Genomic DNA, 19845 nt, shown 5'->3' with positions numbered 1-19845 from the left:
GATTTGGACTCAGGACCTCCAGCTCTGATGAAGAGACTGGGGGAGAAGGACAAAGAACCTAAATCTGATACCTCAGAGTTCACTAGACCCAAAGCTAATGTGAGTGAAAGACACAGGCAGTCAGTTAATAGAATATCTTGATATTTAGAAAATGAAGCAGTGGAACAGCGAATGCATAAAACATCAAAGAAATATTGGTAAAATGACTACTAAATGCTCTGTCACGTTTTCTCTTTACTTGTTAATTACTTAGGCCACATAGTCCTCTTTTTACTATTATACCAGCTTACTGTGGTTTAACTCCAGTGTAGCAGGCTGACCTGCTCTATCACTCCTCTCCTCTGCAGAACAGGGGAGAGAAAATGTAATGAAAGTCTCATTAGTCAAGACAGAGAGACATCACTCAGCAATTACATAGGCAAAACAAACTCAATTTTGGGAAATTAATTTATTGACAATCAAATTGAATTATGTGAAACAAAATCTTTAAACTCCATGCCTCCATCCCTCCCTTTTTAAAAGGACCAGCTTTACTCCCCATTTTCTCCAAGGTGCAGGTGGACAAGGAATATGAATTGCAGCTTCTTGTTTCTGCCACTGCTTCCTCCTAAGGGTGAGAACCCTTCACACTGCTCATGCTCCAGCACAGGGACACATCCACATGAGTCAGTCCTCCATAAACTTCTCCAACATGTGCATTTCCCACAGGCTGCAGCTTCTCACAGACTGGTCCACCATTGTCTTTCCTATGGGTGCATCCCTTCCAGTGCATCCTTACACAAGGTCCTGCCAGTAAATCTGCTCCAGCATGCGCTCTTCTCTCCAAGGGGTGACAGGTCCTGCCAGGAGCCTGTTCCAGTGTGATCTTCCCCTGGGTTTCACAACCTCCTTTGGACATCCACCTCCTCTGGTGCTCAGGAGAAAACCTGTGGGTTGATATAAGGATAGTTTTATAGCTAAAGCAAAAGCCATTTTTTGTGAGCAGAGCAAAACAGGGAATTGATTCCTGCTTCCCATGGACAGGCAGGTGTTCAACCACGCACAGGAAAGCAGGTCTCCATCATGCCTAACACACCCTTGGGCAGATAAATATCACCACTCCAAACATCCCCCTCTTTCTCCTTCTTCCTCAAGATTTGTATACTGAGCATGACACCACAGTTGGCATCACCTGTCCTGACTATGTCCCCTTCCAGCTCCTTGTACATGTCAGCATCCTTGCTGGGATGGAATGGGGAAAGGAGCAGTGGAGGCCTAGGCTCTGTGTGACAAGAACATCCCTGTGTTGTCAACCCTGTTTCCAAAATCCAAAACATAGCCCAATGCTAGCTACTATGGAGAAAATGAACTCTATTCCAGGAGAAAACAGTGCACATCTCTGTTAGGGTATTTATGTCTAACTATCTCCACCTTTTCTTGTAAGACTATACTGTAACACATCACCCTGGTTGGTCAGCCAGGGAGAGATGTAAGTTTGCTCTGATGTTAGGTCCGTTCAGGGTGGATTTCCTGCCATCAGGGAGAACAAGGGGTCAGTTGAGCACAACTCCTTCACTCCTCTAGGCTGAAAGTGTGTGCCCTCACCTATATCAGTGTGTTTTTCCCATACAGCACAAAGTACCAATCTTATTCAGAAAGTTCATGTCACCATGAAATTATGCAAATACAGATTCATCCTTTTTTTTATAAATAAATATTTGCAAGTGATAAAAATGAGTATTTTGTGACTATTAAAAACTAATCCAAACCATTCTTCCTTATTTTTGTTCTCTATAAATTTTAATACACACTTAACATACTATTTGGAAGTGCTTTTTGACCACTACTTTAGCATCAGATAAAATTCTCAAAAAGTGTCTTGAAAGTTTCAAGTGTGTCTTGAAAAAAGTATGCTCAGTGTCATATCTGAAAAATGTGGGACAGGTAAATCTAGTACTAGTGTACAATGAAACCAGAATTTTACAGTTTCAGTGGAACTCTTCACTGTGCAATCGGAATAAGATTGTACCTTCTTAAATCACATACTACTAAAGTCAAAATAGCTCTTTATTTCGGGGGTAACTACCTTACAGCTTTATTGCTTGCACTCTGGAAATATGAAATTTTTCTAACTTTGTCATAAACTTTTTTCCATATTTTGAAAAATACCGCCCAGCCTGTTGATTGGCAAAATTAGAGATACCTCAACCCAGTTAGTTTTTGAGTCAAGAGCGCTGTGTTTTCAGCCATGTTTTGATTCATAAAATCCTTTGACACCTTAAGAGCTAAGAGTGTGAGACAGGTTCTCTTCTGTGATAAACTGTGGAGGCTCCTACTTTTAAGAAATGAGAGAAGGAATATTTACTGCTAGCAGCAGGAGAAAAAGTTTTGATCAAATCCACAATACATAGCACTATGTCCACCTGTGACAATCTAGATGATATTTGAATCAGTCTTGAGATTTCTTTTCATAGCTGATAGGAAATAGGAACACAGAGCTTAAATTTGTTTGGTAACACAATCTATGGTCACATTCTTGCTGTAATGGAAATTCTTACATCCTCACAGCAACTTTGAATGGTCATATTCATAAAAGCCAAATTAAAAATAAAAAACCCCATCAAACAACAACAACAAAAATCAAAACAAAAAAAAATCAAAACCAACAAAAACCAGAATAAAGTATTGTTTGTTTAGCTTTCTTTTTATAGTGGACATTATGAAAAACTTGTTATGCACATTCACCTTGTAAATAGAAGCGTTAAATCTCTGTGAAGCAGAAAGATGTTGCAGTAGGTAAAACACAGAAATTGTAGAATCTCTTGTTTCAAATGGTTTTTGCATCTAAATTTTCATCAGCGACCTGGAGGTCCCTCAGAGAAAGAAAATTCTTCTGTCTTATTATTTTCTTTGAAAATTGTTTTGAAAGCTGTCACTTTATAGTGTGTGTTCAAAAGAGTGAAACTCAACACTGTGAGAAAGCGATATTGCACAGCAACTCTTTTAATAATATTTATATGTATTTATCAGTCCATTTCTTTTTATAAGCCTCAAATGAACATTCAAGATAAAAAATTTAAGAATACAAATGTGTCTATGTTTTTTCATACACAGAAGTACAGAAAAAATCCTTTTCGTAAACATACATGTGTACATATCCTATTGCATAAAAGTCTACATGCATTTATGTACATTTACGTACACATATGGTCCCTTCCAGATCAGCATATTCTCTGAGATATATAATCCCCAATACCAAATTTTCATGCTTTAACAACTAGAAAACAAACCAAAACTTCAAAATTAATTGTAGAATTTATTGCGTTGATTGCATAAAGTAGAATTGAGCATAGGCAGACATGGATTGAAATTAATGATGGTTCAGATATTTATCTCAGAATTTGTCCAAAAATGTCAGTTAAAAAGAAATTTAATTATATAATAAGTACCTGTGAGATTTAGAGAAAGCTGACCACTGCAAGAGTTCGATTATGACTTTTCATGCTTGTAGTTACAGTTTTCACTCTATTACCTAAAAATTAGTTATAAAAGATTGGTTTTAACCAATCAGATATCTGCAAATGATTAGAGACAAATTTTCCTGTCCTTGTGTGTGCATACAGTAATTAACTACGGATGTGAAAAATGAGCACCTGTGCCCTTCAATTATTTTCTCTCAAGAGTGTTGCCACTTTCCAAAGTCTCACGGAATCTACAGGGTAGTTGCTGTCATTTTGGTAGCCAAAAGATTCATATAATTAGTTGTAATTAACACCACAGTGAATTATAAAGAAGTTAACCTTTGAGATTGTTTTAAAGCTGTGATTTTGCTTTCATTTCCTAATGCCATGATAACAAAATTTCAAGTGTCCCATCTAAACTAACTGAACAATGCCTCCTACTGGAGCTGAGTGTGCCTGACCAATATTTGTAGGTGCAGGAGAATTTCAAGACTATCTGTTTTGAATGATAATATTTTACCTAGTGTGATTTCCCATGAAAAAACAGGAAAGTCAAAAAAAAGAAGGAAAAAATATTTATTTTATATATGATCTATTATTTTTAATATGTCAGAATTTTCTCATTTGAATTTGGTATCTGGGTCCCAAAGGAGAAGAAATAAACATATCTGTTTTTACCTGTTTCTCCAGGAATACATTGCTTTTCCAGACTATTCAGAATGAATAGGTGATATAGGTTTGATCTAAATCTCACTGGAGTCTCAGCGGTATAAATGTCACAATTTTTTATGTGCTTTATCATATGAATTTTATCACTTTAATATGAAAATGGGTCATTCTCCACTAACCCACTGACAAAGCATGACATTTTTGCTATCAGTGTTACCTCTGTAGTGCACTTAAATTTGATTTATGAGAACATTTTATAGTATGTTTGTCCTTAGGAGGCAAGAAATAAGATATAGAATACTAATGTGAATTGCTTAAAGAAAAAAGGAGAAAACGAAACACAAACAAAATAACCGTGAGTACTTGCATGTGGATTGCCTACAGATTTAGCTTCAACAATAGAAAACAGAAATTAGCAAGAAGAGATAGTTTTGAGATGATCTTAAAATGCTGAATAAATAAGGGAAGAGATGAAGAGTTAAGTTAAGCCTCTGTGCTTTTAAATGCAAGATTAAAAAAAAACAGAATGTGTGAAAACCCCCAAAAATACTATCAAGTAAATTTTTTTATTAATTTGAGAATCAGCCTTTACTCAGATATGGTCAAATCTGTCCTCTTAATGCTGCCTTTTCTTTCAATGATGCTGTTAGAAATGGAGGCTTTCCACTGAAGGTTCACCTGTATTTCCTCAACTCATAAATGGTATCTAGCTATTGGGAAGGGAAAAAAATTAAAGAAAAAAAGCAATCTGGTTCCATCTAAGCACTGATACCTTTAATCTTGAGGCCTTTTAGAAATGTCTTGCTATATATATGGGTAGCTAGCTAGTCAAAATCTCTGCCATTTGTGAAATTGCAGTTCATTTAAGGTCGTACTAAATGTTTTCTTTCACCTATGTTAGGTCATGTGTTTTCAGGGGAGTGCATCTGGAATCGTATAGGCAGGTCTTCCTCACTTGAATCCTTCCATCCTCAAATGACAGTAAACATTTGAGTTATGATGCCTAAGTAGTTTCATCTTTGTCATTTGGAAGCCAAGGCATTTAAGAAATTTATTGAGTAAAAAACAAATGGAAGTTTGAGCAGAAATTTAGAAGCAAAGAGCTGTGTTAAATGTAGAGGTTTTCTTTCTCTTTTCCTCTTTATAGTACGACTCAGTATTAGAGCTCCTAGTTTCATTATAAGTACATAAATGGGGGATTTTTGTATTTAAAACTGAATTAGATGTGTTGCTCTGCTAGTATCTCATGTTTAGAACACACAGAACTAATTGTTTGGAATAAATGAGTGTCATCTAAAATGAAAAATATACAACACAACTGTGTGGCTTTCAAGGTGGTATATATTAAGCAACACACAACAAAAATCTGTTGCAAAACTGAGGTATTTGTTTATTCAGAGATCCTGTCTTGTCTTTGAAAAAAATCCTTACGTTTCTTTCTGTGTGATTTTAACAAGTATATGCTCAGTGTTCCCGCAAACTGCCTTCCTCCAGAAAAAAAAAAAACTCTTTTGAAAATATAATACTACAGTGTTTATTTTATTATTTCTTTAGAACTTTCTTTCTTTAGAACTTTCACATTCATTTATGAAAGATATGTCTTTTGCTTCAAAAGCATATAATTCTAGCATCTGAACACAAAGAGTCCACATTAGCTAATAGGAGTCTTTGGTAAGGCTCAGGAATTTTTTTAATGTTGAAAAATAGGTTGCAGTGATGCAGATATAATGGAGCTTTAGTCTGCAAGCATTTACTTCTGTAATATGTCCTTACTCCTGCTGCTGGCTTAAATCAGTCGTCTGAAATATGGGCTGTTTTGATGAATATGAAAGTACGCAGATAGGGGTAAGTTTTCCAAGATGACTTGTGTGACTTTTCTTCCTTTTTCTCTTTTTTTTTTGTTGTTTTCCTTTTCCATTCTTGCAGATCTTCATAAGCAGCAGATGATGACTATTGAAAAGACTACTAAAACTATATCTAAGAAGCACCTTGCAAGGTACCAAACCTTGTTCACTCTTTGGTTAGTGAGTAATCTAGTCTATTTGATCTTAGTTTGTGATGTTAATGCAGAAAGATGTTTTCATAAATAAGAAATTTTTAATTTTGTTCCTACAAGACTAGTGTTTTTGTGGAACTTTTCAAATGTTTTTTTTTTTTTGGGTTGAACATTATATGAAATAGCAGAAGGAAAACAATACTCCTGGGAAATCCTTATGTTTCGAGAAACAGTGTTCATCCCACTGCATGCTTTGCCATTGCTTTCATCATCAAAAGATTTCAGTTATTGTAATGGACTTCTGGTCATTGTACAGGAAAATGCTAAATATGTCTACTGCACTCTCTTAAGAGCTGAAAACTTACCTCAGGTATGGAAATCAAATATTCAAGTTTCTCCTTCTCACTTTTGCAATGAACACTTAAAACCATAAGATTGCAATCTATTTAGTGGTAGATTTCTCTATCTGTTTCTTTTTATCTTCAAAAAAGACTGAACCAAAAACACTGAACCAAAGAGTAAAAGCAGGTACTCTCTTGGAGGCTACCAGACAGTTGTCACCTAATGTCTGAGTGCCCATGTTTGAGTCTTGCTCTGATGAATGTTTGAATTACTTGTATTGCTTCATCAAGGTAAAACAACTCCATCAATAGAAACTTATCTTAAAAGCTCAGAATCTTAGAAAGAGTCAGGTTGGAAGTGACAAAAAAGTTCACTTAGTCCCATGCCCCCCACTGCAGGACAGAAGAGAACCAAGAAAAATTATATCTAATCAAGGTGCCAGCATATAGCAAATGTTATTTTGCTATGGCATATATGAATTTAAATGGTTACTAGTAGCAACATCAAGCATAATTCTTAATTTGTAGCAATGTTAAGGTCAGGATTCAAAATTATTTATGCTATACCAAGCATGTAATGACTTCAATGTATATTCAAATCCGATTACAGACTATGTTTCAAGAATGCAAGATTTTTTTAGTAGCAGGTAATTCTGCTAATAAATAAAATAATCAGTGTGATGCTCATGTTAACATTGAAAGAATAGACAAAGTTTGTTTTTCCCCTATTGAAATTCTGTGTCTAATGAAAATTCACTTTCTTTATCATGCAGAGAAATTCTGTGACAGTAATCCTTCATTGGTATTCTTCATTTTCCTCTCTTCATATTTGCCCAGATGTGACTGATGCAGGTGGATTTCTGTTAATAGAAATCAATCTGCACATTTGCTTTTGCAAAATGCAGAGCTCATGTCATATCTTTCATTATTAGCTCTGGTTGAATAACAGAGAAAGAGATACTCTGCACATTGCTTAAATTATTCTTACAATTTTATTGCTACAAAACTCTTGAATGCCTGAACTGTTACATAGGAATATTTGCTTTCTGACCAAAACCATGCTTAAAAAAACTCAAACAGATGTGTCTGAAATGTTGGTCAAGTGTTTACTAATGTGTCTAAATATCTCTGTGTCTTTGTGGTCTCTGCTGTTTGGCAGTGGATCTTGGCAGAAGATTTTATGTCTTCTGGATTTATAGTTCCTCTGAAACAAAAGTAGGGAACTTTTATCTCCATGGCATGTGACAGATTGTGTCATTATTGAGAAATAACATAGCTTGAAATAAGATCCTCAATACTTTCTCTAAGTTATTTCAGAAAAGGAAATCATGAGTCTTTCTCTTTTTTTACTGTTCACCACATTTCATTTTGCCTTTTGACCTTCAAATTCCAAAATGTTTCTACAGAACTTAATAGGATTTTAGATGAGGAAAATAATAGCAATTTCTTTCTCTCTCTCTCTTTTTTTTTTTTTTAAGTTGAAAGAGTGTGAAACAGTTGAATCACCTGAACACAGAAATCCATGTGATGTGAAATCCATGTGAGGCAATAATTTAATGGCTGGAACTAATCTGTGATCTTGGAAATACCTGAAATGGTTGTATACTATCAGAGGATTTACTATGAATTCAGGAAATTTATGCAAACAACAAACTCCTGAGTTCTGAAATAACTTACCAAGATATGGAAGATCTTGAATTACCAGAATGATCATCTTGAATCATGGCATAAACAGAAATACAAGACAAATACTGTTATAGAAAAGGTGATTTGGAAACACCTTTTTCAGTAGTCCTAGTGTTTTCATTCAGATTTAACAATTTGTGTGCCAAATTGCATTTCCATGTGTTATAATCCTCTGAAAAGGAATTCAAGACTTTTTAATATGTAAATGTATGTGTGTGAGAGATCCAACAGTTATCTTGAACTTAGAACTTGGGAATTTATTTCAAAGGAATAGATATGTATCTGAATTACAGAGACAAAGGACAGAAAGTTTGCTATGTCCTCCTTTTATGAAGGTGTCTCAATGTCAGTATTTACACAGGAAAAAAATGACAGAAAATAAAGAGGAGACCTCATCTATTCTGTGGTTGATGATTTAAATAACATTGAAAATAACACAAAGCAGTAAATCAAGAAAGTAAATGGTGATGCAAAGGTATACCAATCTCTTCCGGGAACTGCAGGTTTTGTGGGGCTCTGTTTGCTTGGTTAATTTGGTTTTTATGGGAGTGGGTGTTTTTGGTTGTTTTTATTGGTTTTGTGAATGTGTGGGTTTGGTGTTTTAACCCCAAATTCTGTATTCTTTATTCCCCCAAAATCTCAGAGTTAATATAATCATATTTGTTTTGTGGACCTATGTTAGGGGCTTGCTTCATTTACATAGATGATGAACCTTTCAGAAAAGTCTGCCTGCTCATTTTTTAACAGCTAAAGTGCTTCCTGGATTGTGTTTTATTGCTACAGAATTTCTTAATTTTTTTGCTTTGTTGGGTTTTATTTTTTTTGAGAAATGTGGTTTAGATTTACTGAAAGGGAGTACTGAAGATGATTCTAAGACCTAAGCTCTCCTCTTTCTGCTGATATGTCTTCATGATGTCTAATCAAGAACAACTCACCATGGGGACAAGTGGCCAAAAGGGTGCTCTGAAATCCTTCAACCTCCAAAATGTCTCTCCTCGCTCTTCCCTGCCCAATATACCCTTCTTGACTGAAGGATTGTGGGCTACTTCCAGCACTGCCTCCCTCAGTCAGCAGAAGTAGGTCAGTCTTTCAGAGTATGTACATGCAGACAGAGACAACTGCATCTGGATCCAATAATTACTATTTGTCATTTCTGCATTCATAAAGTAGAGTGTTTGTGAGCACTGCCTGGTGTAAAACAGGAAACCTTGTCCTTATGCAAAAGTTATAATTTAGTGCTAAATTAGTACATACATCCTATGGCTTTACTAAATTTGAAGTATTACAAATACCTTTTCATACTGTTATTGAGGGAATCAGAATTATAGATATAGAGTTTAATTCACTCTTATTGAGCTGGTGTGGTGCGGAAAAAGGAATCTTAGATAATATTTTCTACAAGAAGTTTAAAAATATACCTCATGGTCTTCTGTGCACAGTTATCACTACCAGTTCTATTTGGTTTTCTGTGTTATTTATCATGGCATAAGGATTATTTTGTACCAAATTTGCAGTCATTTGGAAAATCAAAGAAACAAAACTAAATTATGGTCATGGACCAAATTTAATATTTATTGCAGGAGTAAAATCTGGACAGAAATTACATTTTATTGTCCAGAACTTTTATAGTTTGGATTTACTTTTTTTTAAAATAAATTTTGTGCAGGCAGGCAGTGTATCTGTGGAATGGGAAACATATACTTGACCATTCCTTCTTCATAAGGCTTCATCACATCCTCACGCTTCCCTATATGGCATAATTTGTCCTGTTAGGGGATGAAAATATTACTAGGTGAATTATACATACAAGCATCCTAGGTAATAACCACTAGTGAAAACAACATAGAAACAGATAAGAAGCAAGGCAAATAATAAAAATATGTTTGTTTTTTTTTTTAACAGAAACCATAGAAAGAAACTAAGGCACTCAATGCACAATTGTAGATGTGGCTTTCAAAATTGCCTAAGGGAATATACCACCAGTTTTCAGTGAGTAGTGAGATGCCTGAATTTCAGACTGCACATTATCTCTTTAACTATTCCATCATCAAACCTGCTACATCAGAGAAATCTAGTTCATGTTCTTCCATAAATCTGCAAGAGCTAGGGGCAGAACTGTAAGAATAAAACTTCAGATGCTTAGAGTGGAAAACCAAAGTGGAGACAGCACCTTCTTTCTCCATATTATTACTATTATTACTATCATTATTATTATTACAATACTAATTCTAGTACTAATACTAGAAATAACAGTTCTGTCTCATTCTCCAAGCAGCTGACATCTCCATGCACAAACCCCTAATTTTCTAATGAATTTTATTATTCAAGACTGTTTGAAGTAACTTGTTCTATGCCATGATAAGCAAAAGCTCACCTTTCAGCACATGGAGACAGCCTGCTCCAGTGCCTTTTGGAATTTCTCCTTGGATGCTCTACCTTCCTGTCTTACTTATTGCAATATTGTGTATTGCAACAGGCAGGAGCAATAGTAACACTGATATGTAAAAGAGGTAAATTTAAATTTAGATTTTTTTTTCTTGGGAGAGGCTTAAGTCTTCTAGAAACAACTCCTTAAAAAGCCTCAGAAAAATGTATCAGTGTTGTTAACACAGCAGAAATAAACCAATCAAATGTTCTTTATACCACAGCACCTAAAGGTAGTTCTTTCTTCCCCACACCCCTTTTATCTTCCACTCACAAAAAACAGATTTAGCAATAACCTAGTTTCCTTTCTCAACATCAGATTCTGAGAGAATAGAAAATGCCACTTCCATATGCTATTCGTGTTTCTAGAAGAGCAGAGCTCTTTGGAGATTTGTTACTTTAGATTTGTGTGTGAGAACAAGAAGCAAGACCAGACTTCAATATTGTTTAGGTTCCAAACATCAAAACTGAACTTATCCATCTTTAAGATCCTTGGTGCCAGTAAAAAATAATACAAATTATTTTACTATTAATTAAGTAGTATCTACTTCATGGGAACTCTGAATGTAGTTCAATATCTTCTTGAGTTATCTAATTATTCCAATCCATAATTCATTGATTATTTTCTATTTTTTTTCAGGTTAACATTTTTCCAGTAAACCTCTGCAGAAAGCAAATTTTTAATTCACCTATCTTTGTAGTAACACAACTCAAAGAATTTGATATCTTGAAAAAGAGCTGTTATTTTTTTCACTTGGAGAAGAGAGTGGAGAAAGAATATGCAGTGGAACATTTATCAGTCTGGATGGTTCAGCACTGGAACAGTTATGAATGTTTGTAGTTAATCCAGATATATCCAAAATTAATTCATAGCTGTTGAATGTGATCTTTCATATTTCCCAGAACTGCTGTTTAAAAGCGACTGCAGACAGATCCAACGCTGTGCACTAATGAATTGCAATAATCATGCCCTCAGAATTATCTTTATAACCATTGAAACAGATGAAGCCAATGCAACAGAAGAGGATGGAAATGTGTGGTGAACATTGACTTTATGCACCTCGCAAATTAGGGTGCTGCAAAAGTCCTTTTTTGCCTATGGAGCAATTTGTTTTGTAAGTCATCTTTCTCCTAATAAAATTCAGCTATGCAAGAATTGCACAAGATATTTTAGAGGAATAGTATCATTTCATCTCAGTGTGTCCTGGATTGCCAAGCTAAATGTATTTTATTTGCCATCTGTATGGCAGTTGTCTTCTGTAAAGTGGGCAGTTTTCCTTATCTCTTCCACAGCCACTCCTCCCTCTGGGGAGCCATCTGCTGATAACAGGCTGTTGAATGTCACTGCATGACTGATAAGAAATACAGCATCCCACTGTGACATGCTCTGCCCAGAGAGAGGAGCCAAGCATTTCTACCCAGATATAATCTTGAGATTCTGGAACACCTGCATGGCTTCTCCATTGCATTAGCCAGAGGAACAGCTGCTTCTTCCACTGAATCTTCAGAGGAAGACTACACCCTTTCTACAGGATCCCTGTTCCAACATTACCTGATGCTCCAGGACTGCAGCTACAATTCCAATTGGACTGCTACCAACACCCTGACCAACAGGGCGTCAGGTTGTGATCTGACTCTGTCAGTGTTGTTTTGGTCTACTGCATTTTTTATTTTATCTTTTTTAATTTTCTTCCCTAGTAAAGAACCGTTATTCCTGTCCCCATATTTTTTGCCTGAGAGCCCTTTAATTTAAAATTCATAGCAATTCAGAGGGATGGGGTTTACATTTTCCATTTCAGGGGAGGCTCCTGCCTTCCTTAGTCAACACCTGTCTCTCCAAATGAAGACACAGTGACATGGAAATATTAAGGTACAATAGATTATTTTCTTGGTAGAAGAATGTTCATTTACAATGTGTTGATCCCTGTGGAAGCTGGTATTGGGGATTGAAAAGGGCAAATCAAAAATTAGTTGTAGTTCTTGTTGGTGTTCCTTGATTCCCAGCAAAATGCTAAAAGTCCTCTGAAATCACATGCTGTTCCTCTATTGAACACCAATGTACAGAGTACTTGTTTTTAAAATTCATTACCAAATTATGTCTTATGCACCTCTAAGAAATGGTCCCTCCTATGGGACCATTGTGAGTTACTAGAAAATAGAGGGCATCAACAGTAAGTAAGAGCAGGAGAAGTTAGACCATGCAGCTCATGACAAGAGCCCTCAGCTTCACTCTGTGGTGGAAAAAGCATTTAGTTTACATACCCACTTAAAAAATGTGAGGACAAAAATAAAGTATTAGACCTCTATTTGTTTCTGAAAGCAGTGAGGGCTTTGCCCCTCCTTGCTAAAGAACTGAATAAAACAGTTGTCATGACTTGTGAAGATGTTCATGTGAAATGGAAGCGTGATGCAAGCCAAGAGAGGGTAAACTGAAGAAGAACTTAAAACTGAAGGAAAATTGGTATTAAAACAAGTGAATACCTGCTTTGTACTCATTACTGCACTGCATTGTCACTTTAAATACTCTTGGGGCTATTGTTAATAGCAGCAGCATAGATAATAGCACAGAAGTATCTTTTTTTTTCTCAGATAAGTGATACTAAGGATATGGAATAGCAAATTCTGTTTATCAGAACTGAAGAGGAGGTCAGTCCTATGTACTTGCCACAAAAGACACAGAGATATTCAGCCAGAAACCAAAGTCTGGGTGAAATTATATCCTGCCCGTGGGAATCCATAAAATCAGAAGGTGTTTGGGAAAGCTGCAAAAGGCAGGCCTCAGAGACAGCAGAACCGTGATTAGAGCTAAGAGTTGCTATGAGATAGGTCAACAGAAAAATTATGTAAAAAGTAGAAAAGTAAGGACAAATAGAACAATGGTCTGTGTATTAATGCTTGTCTAAAACAATTCCCAAAGATGCAAAAAAGTATATCTAGTGAGATATAAGGAAGTTTTAAGCTTAGTAATGGAGCTCTGTGCATTGTGTATTAAGGCTTACAAGCAAGTATAGTATTCAAAATAAGCAAACATTGTTTTAATCAAAATTATGTGTGCTTATACTGGTTGGATAGAACTACTGTCAATATGCTTTTGCTTGGTGTGATTGGTCAAAAAACTTATAAAGTAAGTTGCAACTTTAAGTTCTTGGTCTGCTGTTTGGGATGTGAGCTGCTGGCATCTTCCCATTGCCCTAACCATGTAATGAGACTGATGCTAGAAAATAAAACAGCCCAAAGAACTTTCCCCAGTAGTCTCATCCTGTTCATGATTTGTACATAGGCCCTGGGCAGCAATACTGTCCACACTAACTACCCTCAGTCTCCAAGTGGTAGTTAGTCCTCAACAGCACTTCATACTGGGTTATTGGCAATGTCAACAACCTTGCCTACATGGTGAAGAGCTGTTTTTTTGCTGTAGCATCTTTTTCAAGTCCATAGATTTAGAATCTTCTTTTCAGACCCTTGTTTTCCGTTTTTTCTCTCTTTTCCTATGTGCAATTTTACCATAAACTTTCTTTGCTCTAGAAGTTAAGGAGCAGAGTTGTCTGTATCAAAAACTGATAGGGCATAAATGGAAGGTAAGTCAGAAGATAAGCCATCAGAGCAGGGGCTTGAGATAAGCACAAAAGGGAAGAGTGTGAGATGGGTTGATACTGATTCCAGGCCTGGCAAAGGCAAGATCTGGTTAGTACATTCTATTTTAACAGATCGTGACAAAAATATCCACTCCGGCAAATTGTGTAAAAGGAAGAAACTGTTCATATGTACATCACTAGTCAAAAAAAGGTTACTCCAAGTTATGGGACAGATGGCATGCCACTGTAAGAGGCCCCCAAAGCTTTCCCAGGCTCGTTTCTGGAGCTTTCCACCAGAGGACTGCACATGAACCATATTGTTGTATCAGTCAGAAACTACCTCCCAGAGGAGGCAGCTGGGTGTTACTACCTGAACCTGAACATGTATTAACACACTGGACTTTTTGTTCCATGGACTTGCCCCACCCTTAATGGATCAAGATTGTGACTATCACTTTGACCAGCTGACATCAAAATTGCAACTATCAAATCTTATTGTTTGATCTGTGGCAGGTAACATCCATCCTCTCTATTATCTACCCTTGTCCTTTGTTTCTCTTTCTTACTTTTCCTTACAAACATACATTTCCTTATATATTATTTTCTTTACACTTTTATATTGCTATATTTCTATAGATAATAATTAACATGGCTATATATCTCCTTTCCATTGCAAATTGTTCTAAAAGAGACCTGCCATATATACCTGTATATTATATATTTATATATCTAAATAACTATATATCTATATATCATCTATATATCTATATATCATCTATATATCTTTATGTCTACATATACCTACATATACCTCTCGCTCTTCATCTATCTATCCATCTATCTGCATCTATATACATATTTACATATACATATACATACATACATATATATATTCGTACATATATATATATATGTGTGTACATATATATACACATGTATACCTACATGTATATACATATACATATATATATGTGTGTGTGTGTATAAACACAGTTATTCAGTGCTGTTTCATTCTAATCCACCCCAAGGGATTTATCAACAAGAGCATCAGTTACTCCACCTTAGGGGTGGGTCATAGTATTAATATACTTGCAGTCTTGTAATTTACTTGCTGCTCTCTACCTCTCCTTGATCACTATCCCTGCATACCATTTTTTTTCTCTGGGTAAGTTTGAGTCTTGTGCTATATTTCCTCCACAGATTTTATTTGAAGCAGCACTGATTCACACTGTAAGATACTACATTTCAGCTCTGAGCCATCAATTATCACTCCTTAATAACTGACTTTCCTCATTCCCTGTGCTTTATAATCTTTCTTCAAATTTCCAATATTCACTCATCATTTCTTTTGCTATCTTATGAAAACCCATTTTCTCTTAGAATTTAGTACCCTTTTCTTTAATAATACTACTAACATTTTTCTCTTACACATTTTTCTTCATTTTGACTTTCTTCAGACAGAGAGAAAACAACAAGCACCAAACAAACAAAGCTCCACCTGATTTATTTGTTATAATACCATTTGTTTTGGGATGGAAAGCCTTCTGACTTTATCTTGCATAAACTTTGCATAAACTCCAGGCTTTTTTTCTAAAAAGGCTTGATTCATATGGTCTTCACCAAGTTTCTGAAGCAGTTCCCTGATTAAATAGGCATGTGGACTTCTTACAAATGGGAAAGGTAGTGTTCTGCACACTTCTTGCTCCGTCTGGCCAGATCCTGTTACCTTGTCTCAGCTGTCAACAAATATTCAGGTGAATGCTGACCATGAGCCTGACAGCATCACAGAGGTTCTGCAGTTATTTTACTAAAAAAAAATCTTATTTTTTCCAAACAGTATTAAGAAGTCAGATAAACATTACCCTTTGCTTATTATCAAGTCAAGAGGTAATGAAAAGTTCACAAAGCGTCACAGAGTCTTTTTCACTGGTTTGTGATCATGAGCTCTCCTGGATCCACCCAGTAGCCAGGGAGGATTTATACTGCCACCACTGGCTGAGGCAAGTTAGATCTTAAAGTACTTAAAAAAACTGAGAGAAGAAATATTTCTTCTAGAGTTCCTAGTGAAGAAGCAGACTGAAATTTTGTTCAGAGTGAAAGAAATATTCCAAGCCTGTGCTGGATATATAAATAAGTTGGTATAGCTGCTTTTGAGAGATGGACAATTATAACTGGAATTTTTCACTCTTGTTACTTTGAGCATGGTAACCATGAATTTCCTTCTGTTCTGACAACTCTGTAGTCAACATTAACTCTTGAGGCAACTTTAGGCCATTATTTTACTACAAATATCAACATTTGAAAGCAGATTGAGTGATGATCTAAACTGCAAATAAGTAGGGAGAACAACCTCTAGGCATGGAACTTTGACTTGTTTTAAATGCAATGAAGTCACTAAATGAAGAGAAACTACTCAGGTCTGCAAAACACTGAGAAAGATCAGATCAGATCATTCACAGTTTTTTCACATCATTGACAGCTTCCAGGCAGTGTTGTGGAAGGTTTCTTCAGTATTGATTGGCTATCAATTATTTACGATACTCTTTCTACTATAGTAGTTGTTTGGTTTATAATGAGCTGCTTACTTTCTGTAAAATAGATGTGCATTTTCCATGCAATCAAAAAATCATTCATGCTCACAGTCTACAAAGAAAACTGCAGCTTCTTCCTCCCCACCCAGGCACACCCCCCCACCCCCCCCAAAAGAAACCAAAACAACCCCACAATTTTTCTGTAATAAGAATTTTATAGACTTTTTGCAATTTCTGGCACAATTCAATATGGTTTTGTTCTATGTAAAGTAGTTTAACTGTTATTCTGATATAGAGGAATGAGAGCTATAATGATGAAAGGAATTTAAATGTTCTGGGTAAAAAAAGAGATTGATTACAAAAGTTTTCAATTTTGGATCACAAAGACAGTTTTTAAATAAATATTCTGATCTTCCCCTCCAATTTATGTAAGAGAGCACACACATGATACTAACAGTAGAAAACGCATAGCAGAATTGCATGGTGTGCACCAGCCAATATTGGGATATTCAACAGATGGATGCGATTAGAGATATTCTGAAATTAATCATATCAAACTCATATGATGTAGACAGCAGTTCATCAGCATCATCTGGTTCCCTGCACAAGTTTAAAAATGTTGTGCCTCTATCAAATAATGTAGCTAAGCCCCAAGAAGTTAAATTTCTGACTTGTAGAAGGAAAGAAGTGTTTAATCCATAGCTCAGCCCCACCCTGTGAAGATAATTCCATTTAAATTTATGGTGATACTTAGACTGGCAGGTAAGGAGTTCCTCATCGGTACTGTGCTGCAGCTTCGTGTGCAGAAATGTTCACTAAAACATTTCTTTTGACTGGACACTGCCTTGGGCTTATAGCTCTCCTAACAACGGCCATGTTCCAAATCCCTCCTGGGCAGTCCTGACAGCCTCTGCAGAAAAAGACATGTTTTTCCTACAATTTTTCCTCTATTTTTTCCTTCCAATTTTTATAAAATATAACATAATTACACCAAAAATCAAAAATCCAAAGATGCAGGAAACATACTGGCTTTATTATGAGCCAGGACCTCTAGTTGCTTTTCTTTGGGACTAGGATGAAATTGAGTAAAGGAATAGCTGTTGTCTAAAATATCTGAGGTGTTTGCTTTCAAGCCTATCAAAAATGAGTGGTTTTGTTTTGGTTTTTTGCATTTCTGTTAGTGAAATAACAATTTAATGAGGTATTTACTCAATACAAAACCTCAAAAACAGTGTGATCTCAGCAGTATGCTAACTCTAGTTCACAGGGGTTAAGAAGCAATTTCAGGCAAATTTGTGAGAATTTGTAAGAGAACAGAATGAAATGCTGGAAGACAAAAATGAAAGCCACAGGAAACACAGAAGTCCTTAGAACTTCTAATTAATTGCTACAATTTTTTTCTGTGTTTCATGAAAACCGTATCTGGGTATATTTTCTGAGAACAGAAATTCTTCTATAGATAGGTATAAGTCTATGGGAAGAGAAAGAAAATGTTTAGAGGATTTATTGTGTTTTTAGGAATGGAATTCTACAGATGCAATGAGTTTTAACTAGCATTAGCCTGCTTACATGATTAAGAAGTGGGTAGAGGAGTCTGAAGTGTGTTTTCCCGAGCATCTTCAGAAATAATATTGTATCAATGCTGAGATTTTCATCTGATTCTAGATTCTCATGCTCATCCTATTTTTTTCCCCTTGGGCATTGCACTAGGAAAAAGAACCTTAAGCGACAATAAAGTTTCTTAAAGAGAGAGTCTTCTCTCTTCTTTCAAATTCTTCACTCTCTTGTGAGTTCTAAAAAACTCAGAGCTGAAGTTGAATGTGATGGAATACTACTTCAGCTTCCTCCCAGAAAATAACTAGGTGAAGTGATAATTTCTGCATTTAAATATTCATTCCCCTTAGTCCTTTACCTGTTAAAGCCCTTCAAGCTCAAAGAATGCAACCCTGGTGTGAAAGGAATGAAAGGAGACACTTTTATTATCTTTTTTCCCATATTTATTTCATAGCAGAATTTTTTTTACATTCCTCACTATGCCTCGCTTGACCTGTAGGAGCAGCTGTTCTCTCTGACATCAGTTATTCTCTCTGATATGTCTAAAACACTATGCACCTCAACACAAATCCCTAGTTGTAGCATCTCCATTATTGATGGTGAAGCTTATATTGCAGTCACGGACTATTTCATGCCAAGACGTGATGAAACCACCCTTGAAGAATCATGAGATGCTGCTATGGTTGTGATAATATAAGGTTCAAAATACACTGCAAAATAAGAATGAGAGTGTTTTCTGTGTGGATCATCTTGCAGTTGTGCTACCAATATCCTGAGGCAAAGAGTAAATATTGGGCTTGTATTGTTTGCACAGCACTTTAGTCTAGGTGCACCCAAAATTGTGCTTCAAATTACTCTTTCTAATTCAAGGTGTGTTTGCACATAGCAAAATATGCTCTATAAGTATAGAGCTTTGTGACTGTCTAAAACAGGATGGTCACATGAAAACTTGGAGCAGAGTAAATTGATTTATTTCACTGATTACTGATGTGAAATCTAAAGATGAAAAAGAACAAAGACAAGGCAGATGCAGGGGATGATGAGAGTAAATTATACATGAGCACCTTGGCAAGGAAAGGTACTGAAAACAAGTTCCATTGTGATAAATTCATGGAAGTGCTTCTCGTATAAGGAGTGGACTACTGATTTTAGGTTAATGCAGCTTACTCAAATTTAGTACACCAACATAAGTGTCAAGCAGAAATAGAAATTATATCAAGGGAAAAACTAACTCTCTTTTGTTTTTCCCTCCTCCCTCCTTTCCTCCCCCCTTTCCCCCCACCATTCCTTCATGTCAATAGATTTGTTTCTTGTTATCCACAAAATGATTATGGATTTACTACTTGGTGGGCAAAAACTTAATAAAGGCTTCCTAGCCTGGAGAACTTTTCCAATAACATTCCTGAATATCTTTTTTGGTTCCCATCTATTCAAAGAACTATTTACAAGAATAGGTCGATTAAATTTCCTCTGGTATACTATTCAATTAGATTGAAACTTCTTAAATATGGTTTGAAAGGTGTTTTGGGGAAATATAAAAGCATTAGTATTGTTGTTTAGGGTATTCTCAGGCAAAAAATACTAATAAAATATTATTGCCTCAAAGTAATAACCTATGTAATGATAAAG

General features: G+C 35.7%; 1 long non-coding RNA gene across 1 annotated transcript in view; it reads right to left on the bottom strand.

The window, feature by feature from the left end:
* Positions 1–505: 505 nt before the first annotated feature.
* Positions 506–19845, bottom strand: part of LOC113459837 (uncharacterized) — a 35622-nt gene continuing 16282 nt past the window's right edge. Inside the window, exon 3 of the long non-coding RNA XR_003381407.2 lies at positions 506–926. This is a non-coding gene — a long non-coding RNA (uncharacterized LOC113459837). The remainder of the gene's footprint in view (positions 927–19845) is intronic.

The sequence above is a fragment of the Zonotrichia albicollis genome, chromosome Z, assembly GCF_047830755.1.
Source record: "Zonotrichia albicollis isolate bZonAlb1 chromosome Z, bZonAlb1.hap1, whole genome shotgun sequence".
Lineage (NCBI taxonomy): Eukaryota > Metazoa > Chordata > Aves > Passeriformes > Passerellidae > Zonotrichia > Zonotrichia albicollis.
The sequence above is the reverse complement of the archived record's forward strand: the minus strand, read 5'-3'. Positions and strand labels throughout refer to the sequence as shown.